At 53.3% G+C, this 21080-nt stretch overlaps 1 protein-coding gene across 2 annotated transcripts in view; it reads right to left on the bottom strand.

Annotated features, from left to right (window-relative positions):
• The window catches only part of CDK18 (cyclin dependent kinase 18), a 32021-nt gene extending 15644 nt beyond the window's left edge, over positions 1–16377 (bottom strand). The window contains exon 1 of one of the 2 annotated variants that reach the window (XM_056511645.1): positions 15617–16377. The gene's annotated coding sequence lies outside the window, so the exon portion shown is untranslated. Of the gene's footprint in view, positions 1–2109; positions 2253–15616 lie in introns of those variants that run through there. The other variant, XM_056511647.1, reaches the window with a different exon arrangement.
• Between the last annotated feature and the right edge of the window lie 4703 nt (positions 16378–21080).

Genomic DNA, 21080 nt, shown 5'->3' with positions numbered 1-21080 from the left:
CCCTTCCACACAGTGTGATGAGGAAAAGACAACCAGGCTTGCAAGGAGGCTGGAGTGAAGCTTGCAGGGAACCTCCTCCCTTATTTCAGTACAGCAACATCACTCTGGCAAACAGGAAAATGCAGATTTTTTTTTTTTTTCAATTTCCATTTGCAGATGAAGTTGAAACACAGCACTACCTGAAACAGAATCTTTTACAAAATCTGAAAAAAAAAGGTAAGGAATCATCTGGTTTAAAACCCGTACCCTCTCTGGGCCCAAAGGTGTTCTAAGGTATTCAGGATGTTTCCTGACATTCAGAATGTTTGCCCAGCACTACAGGAACGTGCTTGGACACAATAAAGAGGCAGCATCGGGGATGCTCTGGCTTCCAGAGGAGATTCAGCGATGCTGGCTGGATGAAAGAAGTGAATCCAGCTCCTGGTCCTGGGCTAGGGACCTGGAACGGGATAATCAGGACAGGAAGGAGCACAGTGGGATCACTGCAATTCCTGCTGTGACAATCCCCCAGCAAGCCACAACCTCCTCTGACCCTTAGATCAGGATCAAACCCGGATCAGGAAAGATGCAGGAGCAGCAAGGACGCTCAGGTGAAGGAGGAAAAGGAGAAGTGGTGCCTCCATCTCCCTCCTCCTCCCCAAAAAGCTGCCCATGGTTTGCAGGGAATCAGCTCCTCACTGACACAAAACTGCTCCACAAATCCAAATCCTTCCCCTCCTTGCTTCCTACAGGAATGCCTGGAAATATAAACCTGGGAGAGGAGAGGAACTGGGAGAGGGGTAAAAATAAAAAATAATAAATAAATAAAAACTGCAGCCTCTCCTGCCACGCCCGGGCTGCTCCCTGCTCATCTCCCACATCCCTGGGCTCATTCTTCCAGCTCCACCCGGACCTGCGGGTGGGAGTTCACATTAAAGCTGGGATTTGTGGGATTGTCCTTGTCCTCAGCCCTAGGCTCCTCCCCGAGAGGAATTCTCCCTCCCTGACAGGAATTCCCCCTGTCCCACATGGGTAGGGGTGTACCAAAGCTGGGATTTGCTGGAAGCAAAGTACCCACAGTTATGCCAGGGGGAATGTAGGGTCAGGAAATGTGGGGTTAATGGAGAATGTAGGGTCAGGAAATGTGGGATTAAAGGGGAATGTAGGGTCAGGAAATGTGGGGTTAAAGGAGAATGTAGGGTCAGGAAATGTGGGATTAAAGGGGAATGTAGGGCCAGGAAATGTGGAATTAAAAAGGGGAAATGTAGGGCTAGGAAATGTGGGGTTAAAGGGGAATATAGGGTCAGGAAATGTGGGGTTAAAAAGGGGAATTTCAGGTCAGGCCCCACAGCAGCCCGGGCTTCCAGGAGCTCACCCACCCTCCAGCCACATTCCTTGTGCAGAAAGAAATCCCTTTTTACAGCTGCTCTCCCCGGCACGGATTTCAAAGGGAGCAAACGCCTCTTGTTTAATTTTATTTTGTTTTTTTTCCCCCGGTGTCCCAAAGGAAGCGGCGGCACTTATTGACTTTCCGAGAGAAAGTGACACTTGCAGAGCAAAGCGATGACTTCACTTGTGGTTTTACAGCCTGGCAGGAATGGCAGCAATCCCTGGAGAAGGAGCTGGTAATTCCCAGCAGGCAGGAACACGACGTGGGGAAGGAGCAGTTTCACACGGCAATGAGGAATTTAGGCATCAACGGGCAAAAATGAAATCAGCCGGCCTGGAACTTGGCCAAAACCCAGGATTAAAGGCAGCAGGGCGAGTGATCTGCATTTACGGGAACAGGGTGGAGAGTAAATACCCGGTAAAACGCTTCAAAGAGCCCCAGAGCTGCACCCCAGCGGGAAGCCCCGCACGGGACCCAGACACGGAGTTAAGGATGCTTTCAGGCTGCCCTGGAGGCTGTGTCCCGAAACCAGCGCTCTCCCCGCAGGCATTCTGCCTGGGAACGCATCTCTCCTGCCTTCCTGCAGCTTCCCCGCTCTGGAATTCCTGAGCCAGGTATTTTTGGCATCACAAGAGTCCGGAGCTGCCCCCTCCCTCCTTCCTTCAGCAGGGTTTGAAGCAAAGCCTCCCAGCGCTAATTATTGCTTCTCAAAAATGATAAATTCTTTTTTTTTTCCTTACCGTTTTACCAGACTCTTGCCCCTATTTCCCTGCCGAAAGAGAAGAAGTCTAGAAGGGAAAAGTTTGTTTCTTTAAAACAGTTCTGTTTTTTGTTTTTGGATCCCCGGAGAGATCACCAGTTGTGTTTACAAGGCAAACTGAACAGCCCCATTCAGCCCGTGGTGCTCCGGGCTGGATTCGCTGCTGCAATGGGCAATTCTGCTCCTCCTGGAGCTTTTATTTGCTCAGCAAACACGGCAGTCCTGCAGGGCTGCGTGTGGCTGGAATACGTGCCCCTCCTCACATGGCCACAGAGCCGGAGGCAGCAGAAATTCCCCAGCACAGCCCCAGGTTCCCCCGAGGTTCTCCCGAGCTCCAGCACGGAGCAGGAGCAGGGAAAAGCTGCCTGAGATGGGGGAGATTCCAGCCTCTCATGCTGCACATTCCTGGGCAAACAGGAGCTCAGCATCCCCCAGATTCCTCCTCTGCTCCGGATTTCCTCACTGAGCTCCTCAGAAATGTGTGGAAGGGGATGGGGAGCAATTCCAGGCTGCTCTGGGGACTGGGAGGGAAATTACTCAAAATCACAGCAGGGGCGAGGCTGAATTTTCTGTGGCAGCTGGGAATCCACTCAGGGACCAGCCCCGAGCACCAAATGAACATCTATCTCCCAAATGAACATTTATCCAGGGGGATAAATCCTCCCTGGGGTAACAAACTCCTTCCCCAGGAGCTTGCAGTGCAGCACAGCCCCTGAGCATCAATCCTGCAGAGTTTTCTCAGGAAGAATTCCCAGGGCAGGAATTTCCCTCCCGAGAGCTGAGTGAGGAGGGGACACAGCAAGGCCACCTCTGCCCCCTCCCACTCACCTCAGGGTGAATTCAGCGCTGCCACTCAGGGTCTGACACTCCCTCCGCTGCCATCAGTCCCTGTTGATGTCCAGCAGCCCTGGAGCATTCCCATCATCCTGGAAATGCTCAGGAAGGGAGCTGGGATCCCCAGGGAGTCAATTCCTTGCCCTCCTGTGCTGCTGCTTCCCATGATTACAGCAAATGTGGCAGCCAGGACACCTCTGTGTGTTGGGAGGAGCTGGGAGAGGATTTCATCTTAATCCCAGTTTTGGGTTGGGAAGAGGCTGGGGAGGAGAAAGGATCTCCCAGGAAATGCCTGAGGCTGGTTCCCACTCTGGCTTGGGCACTCTTGGAATGCCCCAGGGATAAATCAGGAATAATGGCAAAGCATCCTCCTCTTCCTCTGTCCCCCTGAGCTGGTTTGAATTCCCTTGGGATGTGAGACCCTGGGCTGGGGGTGGCACAGCAGCGTTCCCATCCCTCCTGTGCAGAATTCCAGTCAGGAATTCGTTGTTAAGAGCCAATGACACAGCAAAGGCATCAGGAGAACACGGTGACAGCCTGGGAAAGGAGGATCCATGGAAAACTTCCTGCCAGTCCCTTTACAGAATGGATTGGGTTGGGAGAGACCTTACAGCTGATCCCATTTCCATGGGACGCCTTCCCCCATCCCAGGCTGCTCCAGGCTGCCCTTGGACACTTCCAGGGATGGGATTCCAACCTGAGCAGGGATGGGATGGGAAGGGAAGCAGCAGGAGCCCATCCCTTTGCTGGATGCACATTCCCAGCCCGGTCTGGAGCTGACAGGAGCCCAGCACACAAAGCACCTTTGTTCTGCCCGGGGATATTTCCCCTTTCTCTGTGCCCTCAGCTCTGCCTCGGCCCCTGATGAGCTCAGGGCAGCTCTGAGCAAGGCATCCCAGTGCCAGCCATTATCCCAGCAGCTCAGAACACTGGCTGCTTATTCCCTAACCTGGGAGCAGTGGCCAGTGCTCAGCTGCCACAACAATGGGGCCACTGCTGGCCAGTGTGGCCACCCCAGTGCTGGGGAGCTCAGGGCTGCCATTGTCCCTGCCCTGCCAGGCTGGTGTCAGCGCCTCCCTGGTACGTTCAGCATCCCCAGGGCAGGGGCAGCCTGGATCCTGAGGATCCTGAGGATCCCTGGATTTGGGGATTCACAGCCCCTGGCTCAGCAGATCCCCTGCACTGCTGCTCCAGAAGGGCCAGAGGTGGGAAATCTCAGCAGGACTCTTCCCCTCGGACACAGAACATCCTTCCTGACCCTGTGAGTTCTTGTGACTGAATTTAAGTCACCTGGGGGCTCAGGGCATGGTGACAGCAGCGCTGCCTGGCTCCCACAGGGGTGTGACAGCACCCGGGGCTCCGGGCTGGGACCCGACTGTGCTGGGATTGCACCTCCCAGCCCAGCGATGCTCCTGGAAATGTCCAATATTCAGCTTTTCCCTCCCCTTTTCCCCTGCCAGCCCTTCAGGACACACCCTGAATGCCTCAAGCCCTGAGGAGCTGTTGGGATATCAACACAGCTCCTGAGGAGGAGCAGCACAAACCAGCCTGGTCCCTGCTCTTGTGACACTCAGCTGGTTGTTGGGTGACAATTAACACCCACAATCCAAGGAAACCCGGCTCCAGCCTTCCTGCTCCTCCCCAGCCCCTGCAGAGCTGGTGTCCTGTGCTGCCCTCCCTGTCAGTCACCCACAGGGTCTGGAGCATCCCAACACATCCAAGGAATTGTCGGGGGTCCTGCTGGGTGAAAGCCGCTCCCAGAGGGACAAACCCAGCCCTGTTCCCGGGCAGTGACTGCCAGCATCCCGGGGATGGACAGAAGGTGCCAAGCTTCCAGAGGCATTCCCAGCAACACAAAGCCTCTGAATTTATCTCTTATTTTACCTCCTCTCTTTGGTTTATCTCTCCATTTAACCTGGGGCTGAGGCTGTCAGTGCCCACCTTCCCTCTATGGCTGGATGGGGAGGAGAATCCACATTTTGGGAGAGGATTCCTGGGGATAAGAGCCCCAATCCCACTGAGCCTCCCCCAGGAACATTCCAGTGGATGAACCTGTGCAAGGCTGTCACCCACACCTCACACTCGGCTCTGCTGCCCTTTAAAGTTGTTTTATTTCCTCCTTTTCCTTTTTTTGTTGGGTTTTTTTCCCCTTTTTTAATTAGAATTTCCTTCCTTCCCCAGCCCACACAGAGCTCCCAGAGCTGCAGGCTTGTCTGCAAGAATTCATGAAAAACCAGGATACACTTTCCCTGCAGTGATCAGGAGAGGTTTCCCACATTGAACAAAAAACAACAGAATTTTCCTCCTGTGACCCAACACCTCTTCCTGGTACAGGAGAACGAGGCTGAAAGGAAGTTTGGGTGCAGAATGAGGAAAATGGGGAAGGAATCCCTTGAGCTGCAGGGTGGGAGCTGGGCTTGACCTGGGGCTGTGACAGCTGAGCACAGGGATCCCAGCCCTGTGCCCGGCTCCCCTTTCCAAAAAGATATTTAAAGAAGCAGGAATGACATCCTGGACACCCGATAGCCCCGTGGAATTTGAGAAATGCAGCACACACCAAGGAGGGGACAAAGACATTGTGTGTGCAGCACACCAATGGTGCAGAGAAAAACGGGAAGCCAGGTCCTGGGGAAAGCCTTAGCAGAGGGATCCTGGCCTCAAAGGCTCTTGACAGGATTAAATTTCCCAGCAAAAAAACACAAAGCAGTTGGAGTCTAAACAAACCCCACGTTTCTGTGGAGCAGCAGCACCACGAGCACTCAGAGCAATTAGGAGCTCGGCTCTTTGCCATGGATTTTCGAGGAGACTGGAAATGTTTTGCCTTGCTCTGCCCTGACAAAAGGGCTTGGAAAAAAAAAAACAAAAAAAAACCAAAAAAAACCCTGAAATCTCTGTTTTGCTCCACAGCCTGGAGACACCTGGATTTCCACAGTGGGAGGAAGAGCTGGAGATGTTCCACGTGGGATTAATGTTCCTTCCCATCCCAGCAGGATCTCAGCTCTGCTCCTCAGAGCTCCACTGCCCCCAAACCACCCTGGGACAGATTTTCCTGCAGAGCAGGGACAGGATGAGAGGCAAGGTGCTGTTCACCTGTCCCCACTCCAGTCCCTCCTCCAGGACAAAGCTCTGGAGCAGCAGTGCCAGGTTTGGCATTAAAGGCACGAAAACCTTCAGGCTGAAGGGTTTGAAATCTGTTTTATTTAAAGCCTGCGAGGCTCACGTGGTTGGGAGGGAGGGAGCAAACACTGCCGGGCTCCTGCCCTGCCAAGGATTGCACTAAGCCGGGATTTACCCTTAAACCAGCCCTGCAGCCATCCTGAGGGCCCTGTGCCCGTGGGGGATGTTTCCCCTGGGTGGGAGGGAAAAGCCACAGGCAGGGAGGCGAGGAGGAGCCAGCACTTGGGGAGTCAGAGGTTCCCAAGCACAGCAGGAGCTGTGATTAGTGATTATTCCTGGAGCCCTCTCTCCTAGAAAGGGAAATCCTGTGATACCTTTCATCACAAAGTTTCTCATCCTGGTGATCCCAGAGCCCCAGCCAGGTGAGCTGTGGGACCTGTGGGGTCTGTGGGATCTCTGGGATCTGTGGGATCCCTGGGATCTCTGGGATCCTCCTCACATCCTGTGAGCTCTGAGATCTGTGAGATCCTTCTCACATCCTGTGAGCTCTGGGATCTGTGGGATCCATGGGATATGTGGGATCCTCTTCACATCCTGTGAGATGTGGGATCTCTGGGATCTCTGGGATCCTCCTCACATCCTGTGAGCTCTGAGATCTGTGAGATCCTTCTCACATCTTGTGAGCTCTGGGATCTCTGGGATCTGTGGGATCCTCCTCACATCCTGTGAGCTCTGAGATCTGTGAGATCCTTCTCACATCCTGTGAGCTCTGGGATCTCTGGGATCTGTGGGATCTCGGGGATCCTCCTCACATCCTGTGAGCTCTGAGATCTGTGAGATCCTTCTCACATCTTGTGAGCTCTGGGATCTCTGGGATCTCTGGGATCTGTGGGATCCTCCTCACATCCTACAAGTTCTGGGATCTCTGGGATCTGTGGGATTTCTGGGATCCTCCTCACATCCTGTGAGCTCTGGGATCTCTGGGATCTGTGGGATCTGTGGGATCCTCCTCACATCCTGGGATCTCTGGGATCTGTGGGATCCTTCTCACATCCTGTGAGCTCTGGGATCTCTGGGATCTGTGGGATCCTCTTCACTTCCTGTGAGCTCTGGGATCTGTGGGAGCTCTGGGATCTGTGGGATCCTCCTGGCCTGGCTCTGCTCCCCAGATGAGAGAAGGGATCATCCCAGTCCTTGCTCCAGCTGGGATCAGGAATTTCTGTCCCATGAGCTGCTGGAGGAAGGCAGGAGGTCGAATAACCCCTCCTGAAGCTCGGGGTGGCTGCCAGGGATGGCAGGATGATAAAAGTTTTGGGGCAGCAAACTTGGCAAGGGATCCCCATTGCTGCCAAAATTCCAGATTTTGGGGCACCCTTGCCTCGTGCTCCAGGGATGTTCTGTTCTCCCTTTCCCTCAAGCACAGGGATGTGAGGACACAAATTCTCCAGGATCCCAAACCTGCTGAGAGGCTCCAGGAATCCTCCATCCCTAAAATCCACCCTAAACCCAACCCCAAACCCATCCCCAAAATCCACCCTAAACCCATCCCATCCCATCCCATCCCATCCCATCCCATCCCATCCCATCCCATCCCATCCCATCCCATCCCATCCCATCCCATCCCATCCCATCCCATCCCATCCCATCCCATCCCTTTCCCATTAATCCCAGCACAGACACGCCTGCATGGGGAATTTATGTCCTTTTTGGTTTTTGCCTTTTTTTTTCATAAATTTTCTGTAATCTTCACAAATCTATTTGCGGCCTTTTTGTATTAATGGCTGATTTTTTCAGTCATTTTCCACAAAAAACCAAAACCAATTCCAAAACTCCCAATCTCAGAAAATGCCAGACCCCAACACTACCTTAATTCTTCCAAACTACCAAAGTTGAGAACAGCATTTCAAAACACATTTTCATAGGCAAAATACTAAATACCAAAAAAAGAGACTAAAAAAACCCCCTTAACTTTCAAAAAATGATGCCACTTGTCCTAATCAAAGTACTAACAAAAGTAAATAAAAATTAGTACTTTTTATCAATTATCCTAATTTCCTAAAACCTATAAAAATATACTCACCCCTAAAAATAAAAAAATTTTTTCAGAACATTTTCCCATGAAAACTTTCAAATAAAAATCCACTTTTATGTAACCTCCTTATTAAAATGATCTCCTATTTCATTTCCAAATGAAAACAAAGGCAACAGAATAGGTGCAATAAACAGATTATTCCTGCCTCAGTGCCAGCTCTGATCCCTTCCCAGGGGAGGAAACATTGCAGGCCTGTCTGGGAGCTGGGTGAGCTCAGAGTGTTGGATAAATAAACCTTGTGAAAGTGTAAATGCCATCTGTGCCACCCTGCCAAGGCCAGCCCTGTGCCCTCAAAGTGCAGAGTCACTCGTGGCACACAAAGCAAATTCATTGGTGGGGCTGAAAATCGTGAATATTTCAATATTTGTAATAAATATTTGTATTTATTTGTATTTGTATTAAAAGTATTTATTTGTAATAAATAGCTGGGTGTTTAATATTTTTAATCTTTTAAATGTGTTTTAATTAGATATATTATATATTATGTAATGTATTGAAACATATTATATAATTAATGTCTATTCTATTCTATTCTATTCTATTCTATTCTATTCTATTCTATTAATGTCTATTCCATTATATTATATTATATTATATTATATTATATTATATTATATTATATTATATTATATTATATTATATTATATTATATTATATTATATTATATTATATTATATTAATTATATTATATTATATTATATTATATTATATTATATTATATTATATTATATTATATTATATTATATTATAGTATAGTATAGTATATTTTTATTATATATATTAAAATATATAGTATACATTAGATATTTATTACATACTATATAGTATATATTATAAATTATATACTATACTTTAAAATATATTTAAATACGATATACTATATTTTAAATTGTTATTTTTTTATTATTATTAATTTTTTTCCCACTTTGCTCCAAACCCAGCTTCCCCCTACACTTTCAAGGCCTCACAGTGTCCTTGACAAGGCAGGAGTGGTTCCTGCAGGAGCCTTGGAGAGATAAGAGAGCCCAGAGCGAGATAAGCACAGGGAAGGAGCAGAGGGAGAGGGATCTCCCCCAGGAAAAGGGATGGCTGTGCCCTCTTGGGCACTGGAGAGAGAGGGGCAGACTGCTGAGCATGAGAGAGGCATCAGAGTGTAAAATCATGGAAATTATTCAAATATTGTGGTTTTTCTCCCACTCCAAATCAAAACACAGAGGAATTTCCTCACAGGAGTGGAGGAAAATCCACATTAAAACAGGGATGACACCGAGCAGGGCCTTGCACACTCAGGAAGAGAGAGGTGCAGGCCTGCAGTGCATAAAGGAATGCATCCAGTAATGGAAATTATTCAAATATTGGGTTTTTCCCCCCATTCCAAATCAAAACACAGAGGAATTTCCTCACAGGAGTGGAGGAAAATCCACATTAAAACAGGGATGACACCGAGCAGGGCCTTGCACACTCAGGAAGAGAGAGGTGCAGGCCTGCAGTGCATAAAGGAATGCATCCAGTAATGGAAATTATTCAAATATTGGGTTTTTCCCCCCACTCCAGTTCAAATCACAGAGGAATTTCCACGTGGTTTTCACAAATGGAGGGAAATCCACACTAACATAGGGATGACACCGAGCAGGGCCTTGCACACTCAGGAAGAGAGACCCTGTAGCCTGCACTGCATAAAGGAATGCATCCAGTAATGGAAATTATTCAAATATTGGGTTTTCCCCCCATTCCAAATCAAAACACAGAGGAATTTCCTCACAGGAGTGGAGGGAAATCCACACTAAAGAAGGGATGACACCGAGCAGGGCCTTGCACACTCAGGAAGAGAGACCCTGGAGCCTGCAGTGCATAAAAGAGGCATCAGAAGTGTAAAATAATGGAAATTATTAAAATATTATGGTTTCCCCCCATTCCAAATCAAATCACAGAGGAATTTCCACGTGGTTTTCACAAAAGGAGGGAAATCCACACTAAAGAAGGGATGACACCGAGCAGGGCCTTCCCAAATCTCCTCTCCTGCCTCCCAGCTGATAAGGAAAGGCTGAGATAAGGCAGGATTGGAACCCTGAGGATGGAGGGATGAGGGGTCTGGCCCAGCAGGGCTCCCAGTGCTCCCAGCTGTGATCTGGCCCAGCACTGGTGTGGCTGCCTGGGCCTGCCCTGCTATGATAGTGCAATTAGCAGCACAATTAATCGTTAATCAGAGGGGATTGGGAGGGATTAAGTGCTTCAACAGCCCACTGCTAATGGAAATTTATTAAAAATGATTGTTTGTTTTGGGGGGATTTGTTGGTTTGGGGTGATTTGCTGGTTTTGGGGGTGATTTGTTTTGGGGTGATTTGTTGGTTTTGGGGGTGATTTGTTGGTGCTGGGGTGATTTGGTTTGGGGTGATTTTTTTGTTTTGGGGGTGATTTGTTGGTTTTGGGGTGATTTGTTGGTTTGGGGTGATTTGTTGGTTTTGGGGTGATTTTTTTAAGTTCAAGGAGCATTTTGGGCACACAGAAACTCTCCTTGCTTTTAAACTTGGACAAGACACAAACCAATCTCTGGGTACAACCAAAACCTCCAGTTCTGCCTCCTCCTCCTCCTCAGAGTCCCCAGGCACACCAAGACCATTTCCTTGGTTATTTATGGATATTGGATCTACTGGATCCACAGTTTCTGAGATCTCCTCAAATCCCTCTGGATCTACATTTGCTCCAGCACAGGCTTGGCCCATAAACCACCAACCTAAAACATTTTCCACCCAATAATTCCAGTGATAGACAGCATAAATCCAAGCTCTAGGTGATATTCCATGCTGGAATGCAGGAAAAAAAACCCCAAGTGTTGAATTTATATTCCTGTGTGTGTTCCCAAGTGCAGAATCGAGGCTCCTGTTCACAAACCTTGACAGATTTAGCAACTAAAAAAAGCCACAGCTCTGAGAGTGGGAAGTGCTGGGAGCAACAGGAGAGAGGGAAAAGCTGGGGGGTGTTTTGAGGATAAATCCCCCCAGGATCAGGAATCCCAACCCCTGAGTGACCAGCCCATTAATGCTGCCTGAATAATTAAATAGAAAATAAACTATTAAAATCAGAATGGAGAGAGAGCAGAAATAAATGGAACGCTGGGAATGTTTCCCTGCTTCCCAAAAAAGGCACATTTGGATTTCTTCAGAGGTTTTGGTGTTTATGGTCGGCTTCAGCAGCCTCTCCTTTTAAATGGAGCAATTCAAGGCAAAATCACCACAAAAAAAATGGTCAAAGCCAGTGCCCTTCCCCATTCCAGCTGGGAAAATTTGGGTTGTTTTAAAGGAAATGGCTGAGGATTTCAGGGATTGGGGAAGAAAGAGATGGAGAGGGTTCATGGAGAGGGTTCAATAATAAAAACACTGAAAGGGTGCCCAAAAGATGAATTAAATTAATAAAACCCAGAGCACAGTGAGGCAGGAGCTGTTTGATTCAGATCAACAAATCCTGGAGGGAGTTTTAGGCCTCAGGTTTGAGATCCAGAGCTGTCAGCAATGGGATTTTCCTAAAGCCTGGAATAAATCCTGTGCCTCAGTTTCCCAGGTGATAAATGAAAAGGGTGGTGCAAGAGTGGAACAACTGGGTGTCATCAATAAAATTAATAGGGGGAAAAATTAAAAAAAAATAAAAGCTAACAAAATAATTAACTGAAAATGCCGTTAATTGGAGTGTCTTCATTAGCAGGGTCCTTCCAGGTGCCCACAGGAGCTCTCCCTTCCCAGGCACTCAGGAAGGGGCAGCAAACCCAACCCCACTCCCTCCTGCTCTCCCCCTCTGCCTCACAGCAGCAGCTCAGGTGATCCAGGTGTCCCAGCAAAAATAAAAATTTGGGTCTGACAGCTCTGGACCAAGAATTTGCCACTCAGTTTATGATTTTTGTTGTGGCAGTGCCTGCAGGCCCCAGGGATGGAGTGGTCACGGTGAGAAATGAGGAATTATCCCTGGTTAAACCCACACAGGGAGAGGAAAGGGAACTGAGAGCCCCAAAATGTCTCATCTGAGCTGCTCCTGCATCCCAAACAGCAGCAATCCCTGCAAACAGCAGCTCCAACATCCCCCTCTGAACACTGCCCAAGTTATTTCTGCCCCCAGCACCCCGGGGGAGGCAGGGCTGGGAGGAAAAGCCACAAGCAAAGGCAGAATTGCTGGTGCTGGCAGCAGGATCCAACCCACTGGAGCATCCTTGGCTTCCTGAGCTGCATCCCTCAGGCCCTGAGCACCTGGAGCTGCATCTGCACTCAGAGCTCCAACAGGAGCCCAGCTGCTGCTCGGGGGGGAAAGGAACACCCCAGGTTTGCCGCAGGGATCAGGAAGAGATGTGGGCAGCTCCTGGGGGGGAACGTGGCTGTGCAAATCCAGCTGTGGCTGTGGGGGCCTGGGGCTCACCCTAAAGGCAGGAGGAAAGGGAGCACAGCTCTGGGGCTGAGCTGGGAGCAGGGAGGGAGCTGAGGACGAGCAGACAGATGAGAGGTGGCAGCGGTGGCAGCAGCACAGATGAACCCCAGCCCTCTGCCAGGGCTTCCCCTGGCTCCAAAATCATCCCCCAGCAGTTCCTCTTCCAGCCAGACAAGAGATGGGAGCCAGAGATTGGGAGTGACTGAGCAAACAAGCAGCAGATGAGCAGCACTGGCTGCAGGCAAAGCGCTGCCTTGGAAAGAACTGGGAGATTGGGAGCGGGAGGAGAGGGCAAAAGATGCTGGGGCTGATTACAGAGAGACTCTGCAAAGTTAATTGTTCACCAGATTGGGATCTGGGCCACATCCATCAACAGGCTGCTTCCTGCCATCAGGCTTCCCTGGACAAACAGCAGGAACCAGTGGATTTAGAGGAGGGCAAACCCAGCAGGGCAAAGCTCTGCCTGGACAGGGCTCAGTGCCAGCAAAGGGCCCTTCTCACACAGAGCCCTGCACAGAGGCAAGCCCTGCCCAGCTGAGCTGAGCTTTTGGGGTGTCAGCACATGAATTACACAGAGCAGAACTCGCTCCAGGCTTGGGATCTGCTCTGAGCTGAGCCAAGCTCCCCAGTCCTGCTGCCTCAATTTCCCTGAGGATGGAAGGAGAATCTGGGAGGCTCCTACTGAGCATAAGCCCTTTTGGAAACTCTTACTCTTCTTGGACATGACTCCAAACACAGATCCCAGCTTTTCTGGAGATTCTCAGCCCTCCTGGCCCAAACCTCAGCTCGGTGGAAGCCAGAGGAATGTCCCAGGGTTTACAGGGACTGACCAAACATTCATTTCTCTCCAGAAGGCCAGACCAAGGGGATGATGGTCTCAGTAGAGAGATATTTGAATGCACATGGTGAGTGGACACCCAGGGTTCTGCCTGACCATGGGCAGGGAGAATGGAGGGATCCTCGTGGATTTGGGAGTTCTAAACTCAGCTGTAGCACCCTGAGCCATTTTGCCTCTGTATTTTGCCCTGTGCAAAATGCAGCTGCTCTCATCTGCCAGCTCTGTGTCCAGTGCCAGCGAGGGAAGGCAAAACCTGTCCCCTGCAGCACCCTCTGTGCCCCAGCCTGTCCCCAAGGGACAAGTGACACTGCCAAGGAATGCACACGAGAGCAGCAGCTCAAGGTTTAAAGCAGCTCGTTTGGAAGCCAATAAAAAGCAGCCAACTGCACTTCAGCCACCTGTAACTACAAATGTGTGACACCATCACTTCCCTCTGTCCTGTGTCACCAGCACAGCCTCTCTGAAGGGCCCATTCAGGGCTCCACAAAGAGCTGCTTCAGTGAAAAGGAGCCTTCACGGCATGGAGATGAGGATTTCAGAGCTGCCCATCCCTGCCAGCATCCCAAAGCTCTGCGGAGCTCAGGGAGCAAAGCCCAGAGAACAAAGCAAGGTCAAGAGTTAACAGATGGGGGAACTCAGATGTGGGGACACAGCGGTGACGTGGCCAAGGCCAGGCAGAACCAGCGGCAAGGCCAAGGACAGGGGGAGATCTCCAGAGCCCTGATTAGTTGTAATTTTTTCTCTCTTTCTGTCTATCCCAGCAGGATGAGAGAGGAGGAACTCCCAGGATTGCTGGCGAGGTTGTTCCACTACTCATTTATTAACTGCTCCCATTTGGACGTGGTACTGATATTTTCCAGCGTGAGTGAGTAAGCCTGGGAATTTGGGAACAAATCTGCAAGCCCTGCCCGGAGCACGGACACCAAATCTTGCTCAGAAATCTTTTGGTGCGACAGAGAGCCTGAAAATCAGCAAACCCTGAGCAGGGTGCCTCACACAGCGAGGGAGCTCCATGGATGGGGTGAGCCAGGTGCCCCCCTGTTCCTGCCTCTTCCTCCTGGGAATCTTGGGAATCACCTCCCACCTTCTTCTAGGGAGGAGAGAATGCTGCACACCACAAATGCCCCGAGATCCCAGCGCCACCTGACAGGATGTCCATGACCTAATGGCCAGATTCCTGAAGGGAATTTCTTCAGCATCATGGGAACTGCTTTTCCCAACCTCTCCCCTGACCCACAGGCGCTGTCACAGCCTCGTGAGGCTGGAAAACAGGACTCTGCTTGCATTCACCACATCTCAAACCCATGTGCTGATCCACACCCCAAATCCACCCCACACCACCGAGGAGGGAATCAATTAATGCTGCTTCCTCACAGGCCCTGTCTGACGGCTCCTGCCCTTTCACAAATCTCATCCAGAGGCTCCAACTTTCTGCCTGATGCTTGTTCAAAGCTTTTCTCCCTTCAGGCACCTTCCCCAAGCCCTGCACACGCATCACCCATCACATTGCTCTGCTCGTTTCCCTGATGCACAGCACAAAACCCAGCGCCAGCAGCCCCAGGCCTGACCCTGATTTTTTCCTCTCAGAGCTGATGCCACCATTGTGCCAGCACGCTCAGGTTGTTTTCACGGAGAGATGAGGCTGTTAAAGCTTTTCAGGCTGGCCTGGCACGGAGGGCAGCTGGCAAGGGGCTGTCTGGGGACAAGGAGGGGGTGACATTCTGGGGCACACCCCCGGGAATTTGTGACAGCAACAGGCAGCGCTGGAGAGATGCAGCTGATTGTGACAGCCGCCAAAAACTGCAGCGCCAGGGGAACGCCGAGCTGCCAGCCCGGGGCAGGGCTCCTGCCGAGCCCGGGACCCTCCGGACACACCCTGGGTGTCACCCCGCGCTGGAAAAGTCCCCCCAGACCCCTCACAGCGGGACCCACGCCAGGGGTGCCTGTCAAATTCCAATAGCGGGGTTGAGCTGCGCTCCCTAAAACAGCTTTAGGACCAAACACGCGCAGGGATCTCCCGCAGCAGGGAAACCCCGAGGTACAAATCCGAACGGAGCTGAACCCGCCCTCCCCGTACCTCCAGCTCTCCCCTCCCCTCGCGCTTTCTGTCCCGCCAGTCCCCAAAGCAGCGGCCGCGGCCCCCGGAGGGGCTGGGGGGGTCGGGCAGGGCCCTCGGCGGGGTCAGCCGGCACTCACCGCTCCCTGGTGCCGCGTCCCTTCCTCCTTCCTGCGGGGCAGAGCGCGGGCGGCGCTGCGGGAGCTGCGGGAGCGGGGCTGGCACCGGAGCGGGGCTGGAGCCGGACCGGCACCGCAGCGTGGCTGGAGCGGGGCCGGTGCCGGTGCAGGAAAAGGGTTGGAGCTGTCCCGGTGCCGGGGACGTTGGAGCGGAACCGGTACCGAGTACGGGGAGTCGGAGCGGTGCCGGTGCCAGTACCGGAGCAGGGGGGAGTCGGAGCGGTGCCGGTGCCGAGGGAATTGGAGCGGCGCCGGTTCCAGTGCCAGGGGAATCGGAGCGGTGCCGGTGGCGGTACCAGAGCAGGGGGGAGTTGGAGCGGTGCCGGTGCCGGTACCGGAGCAGAAGGGGTCGCAGCGGTGCCGGTACCGGAGCAGGGGGGGCCGGAGCGGTGCTGGTACCGGAGCAGGGGGGGGTCGGAGCGATGCCGATGCCGGTGCCGGTACCGGAGCAGGAGGGGTCGCAGCAGTGGCGGTACCGGAGCAGGGCGGGTCGGAGCGGTGGCGGTACCGGAGCAGGGGGGTCGGAGCGGTGCCGGTGCCGGTACCGGAGCAGGGGGGTCGGAGCGGTGCCGGTACCGGAGCAGGGGGGTCGGAGCGGTGCCGGTGCCGGTACCGGGGCAGTCGCAGCACACAGCCGGCGCGGTGCGGGCGCGGTGTGGACCCGGCGCGCTGCGGGAGCGCTGCCGGCGCTCGGCTCCGTGCGGCGCTGGCTCCTCCCCGCCGCAGCCCCGGGATCAGGAGCCGCTCGGCCGCGCTGCCCCGGGCAGGAGCGGCGCACGGAGAGCACAAACACACACACACAGAGCGATCCCGGCCTCCGCACGAGTCGGGGGAGCTCCCTCCTGCGGCTCCTCCTGCTCCTCCCGGCTCTGAGGTGCGTGAGAGCCGGGGCAGCCCGAGGCACCGCCACCCGCAGCCGGGGCGGTTTCAGCCTCTCGGGGTTGTGGATTTAGCAGCGGCTCCACCACCCATTCCAGCTCCTTGTTGTCGTATATTTAATCAAACATTCTGGGCTCGCCAAAAATAGAACAGCCATGGAAATAAATCAGGCTGACTGGAGGTGCCAACATTGTCTGCCTGAAAGTAATTAATTTCTTATATCCTCTGCTATATTAATTCTCCACACACGGCCCTGTCTGTCAGCGGAGTTTTTGTAATTAGTGCCGAAATCTGGGGGATGTGAAGGAGGTTTGAGGTGGTGGGGAAGGGCAGGAGGAAACAGGGGTGGGGAAGGCACAAAATCCATCTCCAGAGTGTGAAGAACACGGAAGACACAGCAGGGATGACAAGGAGGGAAGGCAACACAAATTCTGTGGGGGAAAATCCTATTGGAGGAAGCATTTAGGGTCTTCTTTCCAGACGTGGACATTCCACCAAAAAAAACTGTCCAGGAGTCACAAATTCGGGTTTCCTCAGTTCTGCTGCTGCCAGAACTCCTTTTCTTTTTTTCCTTTCCAACGAGGGAGTCTCGCTGGACTTGCTGACTCTCATTTCTGATCTCAGAACCACCAGACTGACTGGGAGACACCTTGAGGAGTGGGGAAGTGCTGCCCAGATGGAGCATCAAATCTGAGCCCCCAAGGAGGGAAGGGATGTTCTAGAAGGATCCATCTCCTCTGGTCACTTTAGCCTGTCCCAGGTCAGCAACCCTGAGGCCCTCAGCAATGTCTGAGTGCCCTGGAGTGGGGCAGAACCTTCAGCAGCACTTCAGTGAGAGCAGTGAGGGCTCTGAACTGGGGCTGCCCCTCTAGGAGCAGCTGGGGATTCAAAGTTGAGGCACAGTGACCCAGTGGGGATGTGGTGGCTTTGCAGGAGGGGTGAGACACCGTCCTTGGTGACACAGGGTGAGCAGCTCCTTTGTCACCTGCACCTGATGGGATTTGCATCCTTGGCTCTGCAGGGCTCAGGGAGGAGAAGCAAAGAGGGGCCCAGGGGTGGGGTGGTGTCCACGGTGTGGTGTCCAAGCTGTGATTTGATGTCCAGGCTGTGTGTGACACCCAGGGCTGTGTGTGACATGCTGTGTGACATCCAGGGCTGTGTGTGACACCCAGGGCTGTGTGTGACATCCATGGCTGTGTGTGGCACCCAGGGCTGTGTGTGACATCCAGGGCTGTGTGTGACACCCAGGGCTGAGTGTGACACCCAGGGCTGTGTGTGACATGCTGTGTGACACCCAGGGCTGTGTGTGACACCCAGGGCTGTGTGTGCCATGCTGTGTGGCACCCAGGGCTGTGTGTGACACCCAGGGCTGTGTGTGACACCCAGGGCTGAGTGTGACATGCTGTGTGGCACCCAGGGCTGTGTGTGACACCCAGGGCTGTGTGTGACACCCAGGGCTGAGTGTGACATGCTGTGTGACATCCAGGGCTGTGTGTGGCACCCAGGGCTGTGTGTGACATCCAGGGCTGTGTGTGCCATGCTGTGTGACACCCAGGGCTGCGTGTGGCACCCAGGGCTGTGTGTGACACCCAGGGCTGCGTGTGGCACCCAGGGCTGTGTGTGACACTCAGGGCTGTGTGTGCCATGCTGTGTGACACCCAGGGCTGTGTGTGGCACCCAGGGCTGTGTGTGGCACTCAGGGCTGTGTGTGACACCCAGGGCTGTGTGTGCCATGCTGTGTGACACCCAGGGCTGTGTGTGGCACCCAGGGCTGTGTGTGGCACTCAGGGCTGTGTGTGACACCCAGGGCTGTGTGTGCCATGCTGTGTGACACCCAGGGCTGTGTGTGGCACCCAGGGCTGTGTGTGCCATGCTGTGTGTGACATCCAGAGCTGTGTGTGACACCCAGGGCTGTGTGTGACATCCAGGGCTGTGTGTGACATCCAGGGCTGTGTGTGCCATGCTGTGTGGCACCCAGGGCTGTGTGTGACACCCAGGGCTGTGTGTGACACCCAGGGCTGAGTGTGACATGCTGTGTGTGACACTCAGGGCTGTGTGTGACATCCAGGGCTGTGTGTGACATGCTGTGTGACATCCAGGGCTGTGTGTGACACCCAGGGCTGTGTGTGACATCCATGGCTGTGTGTGGCACCCAGGGCTGTGTGTGGCACCCAGGGCTGTGTGTGACATCCAGGGCTGTGTGTGCCATGCTGTGTGACATCCAGGGCTGTGTGTGGCACTCAGGGCTGTGTGTGCCATGCTGTGTGGCACCCAGGGCTGTGTGTGACACCCAGAGCTGTGTGTGACACCCAGGGCTGTGTGTGACATCCATGGCTGTGTGTGGCACCCAGGGCTGTGTGTGACACCCAGGGCTGTGTGTGGCACTCAGGGCTGTGTGTGACACCCAGGGCTGTGTGTGACACCCAGGGCTGTGTGTGACATCCATGGCTGTGTGTGGCACCCAGGGCTGTGTGTGACACCCAGGGCTGTGTGTGGCACTCAGGGCTGTGTGTGACACCCAGGGCTGTGTGTGACACCCAGGGCTGTGTGTGCCATGCTGTGTGGCACCCAGGGCTGTGTGTGGCACCCAGGGCTGTGTGTGACACCCAGGGCTGCGTGTGACACCCAGGGCTGTGTGTGACACCCAGGGCTGTGTGTGCCATGCTGTGTGGCACCCAGGGCTGTGTGTGGCACCCAGGGCTGTGTGTGACATCCAGGGCTGTGTGTGACACCCATGGCTGTGTGTGGCACCCAGGGCTGTGTGTGACACCCAGGGCTGTGTGTGGCACTCAGGGCTGTGTGTGACACCCAGGGCTGTGTGTGACACCCAGGGCTGTGTGTGACACCCAGGGCTGTGTGTGCCATGCTGTGTGGCACCCAGGGCTGTGTGTGGCACCCAGGGCTGTGTGTGACATCCAGGGCTGTGTGTGACACCCAGGGCTGCGTGTGACACCCAGGGCTGTGTGTGACACCCAGGGCTGTGTGTGACATGCTGTGTGGCACCCAGGGCTGTGTGTGACACCCAGGGCTGTGTGTGACATCCAGGGCTGTGTGTGACACCCAGGGCTGTGTGTGCCATGCTGTGTGGCACCCAGGGCTGTGTGTGGCACCCAGGGCTGTGTGTGACACCCAGGGCTGTGTGTGACACCCAGGGCTGTGTGTGCCATGCTGTGTGTGACATCCATGGCTGCGTGTGGCACCCAGGGCTGTGTGTGACTCCCAGCCTGGCTCCCTGCCCTGCCCTGCCCTGACCCCTGGTCAATGAGTACCTGTTCCTGTAGCTGCACACTCAGCTCCCCGTGAGCGCCCATCTCGCTCCCTGCCTGCAGAAATGGGCACTTCGGGTGGTTTTTTTCCACTCCCCAGGCTCTGGCACGGCTCTGACTCCCATATTCACCCGTCTCCTCTGTTCAGAGCAGAGATGTCACCCTGGGGGAGATGTCTCAAACATTTCTGTGTCATTCCCAGCTCACTGCAGCTCCAACAACTGCTGCCACACCTCCCCTGCCACGGCTCCCAGAGCACCTGGCGCTGCAAATCCAGCGTGAAACCGAAAGGAAAAGAGATTCCCGGGAAAAACTCCGGCAAATTAAGGTGAAGGCCCCACACTGGAGCTCCAGAGAAACCACGAAGAGAAGAAAGCAACGTGCAAAGGGCAGGAATGTCACAGCAATTAGGGGACAGAGCCACGGGCTCGCTGCTTGTGTCACAGCAGCTGCTCCTCGGTGCGGAACATTCCTCACAAACACAGATTAAAGCCACCAGCGTGCCGGGGATGGCTGTGAGAGCCCGACAGCCGCGGCCCTGGAGGAGGATGTGGGGAGGGAAAGCCCCAAAGCACCTCCAGCTGCTGCAGCTGGCTGGGATTCCGGCTGGGAATGCCGAGAGAGGGCGGGGAGGGATGGGATGGGATGGGATGGGATGGGATGGGATGATGATCCCAGCACGGGGACATGGGGGACACGAGCAGGGCACGTCTGAGCGGGGATAACGGGGCTGGTTTTGGGGCTGGGACCGTTCCAGCCCTGAGAGCCCAAAGCAAACGTCCCTCGGCACTTCTCGTGTGCTCTGAGCTCACTGGGGCTGAACTCGCAGCCACTGAGCCCCTCTGTGATCCCCGCGGTGAATTCGCACAGCGGAGCTTCGGGGCGTTTTCCAAACCCGCCAGGGGAAGCGCTGAGCAGAGGGCAGCCACAACTGCTGGGAGGTTTTCTAGAATTACTTTGTATTCTGAGCTTGTTTTTTTTTTTTTTTTTTTTTTTTTTTTTTTTTTTTTTTTTTTTTTTTTTTTTTTTTTTTTTTGTGGTCACAGATCCTCGTGGAGATGTGGGAGAAATCAAGGGTGAAAAAATGGGAAACTTCCTAAACTTCAATTCTTAAAAAATGGGCAGCTTCAAGAATTTGTGTCATGGCCGTAATCACCTCAGCTTGTGCCCAGAAAATCCTTCTCTTCTCCTCCAGGTGCATTCCACACTGGGAATGTGTGGGATCACAGCAGCCCACAACAATCCCTTTTGATATAAAATGCATTTTTTTAGGGATACTT

This window comes from Oenanthe melanoleuca, chromosome 26 (assembly GCF_029582105.1).
Source record: "Oenanthe melanoleuca isolate GR-GAL-2019-014 chromosome 26, OMel1.0, whole genome shotgun sequence".
Taxonomy (NCBI): Eukaryota; Metazoa; Chordata; class Aves; order Passeriformes; family Muscicapidae; genus Oenanthe; species Oenanthe melanoleuca.
Note: the sequence above shows the minus strand (reverse complement) of the source record. Positions and strands in the feature narration are given on the sequence as shown.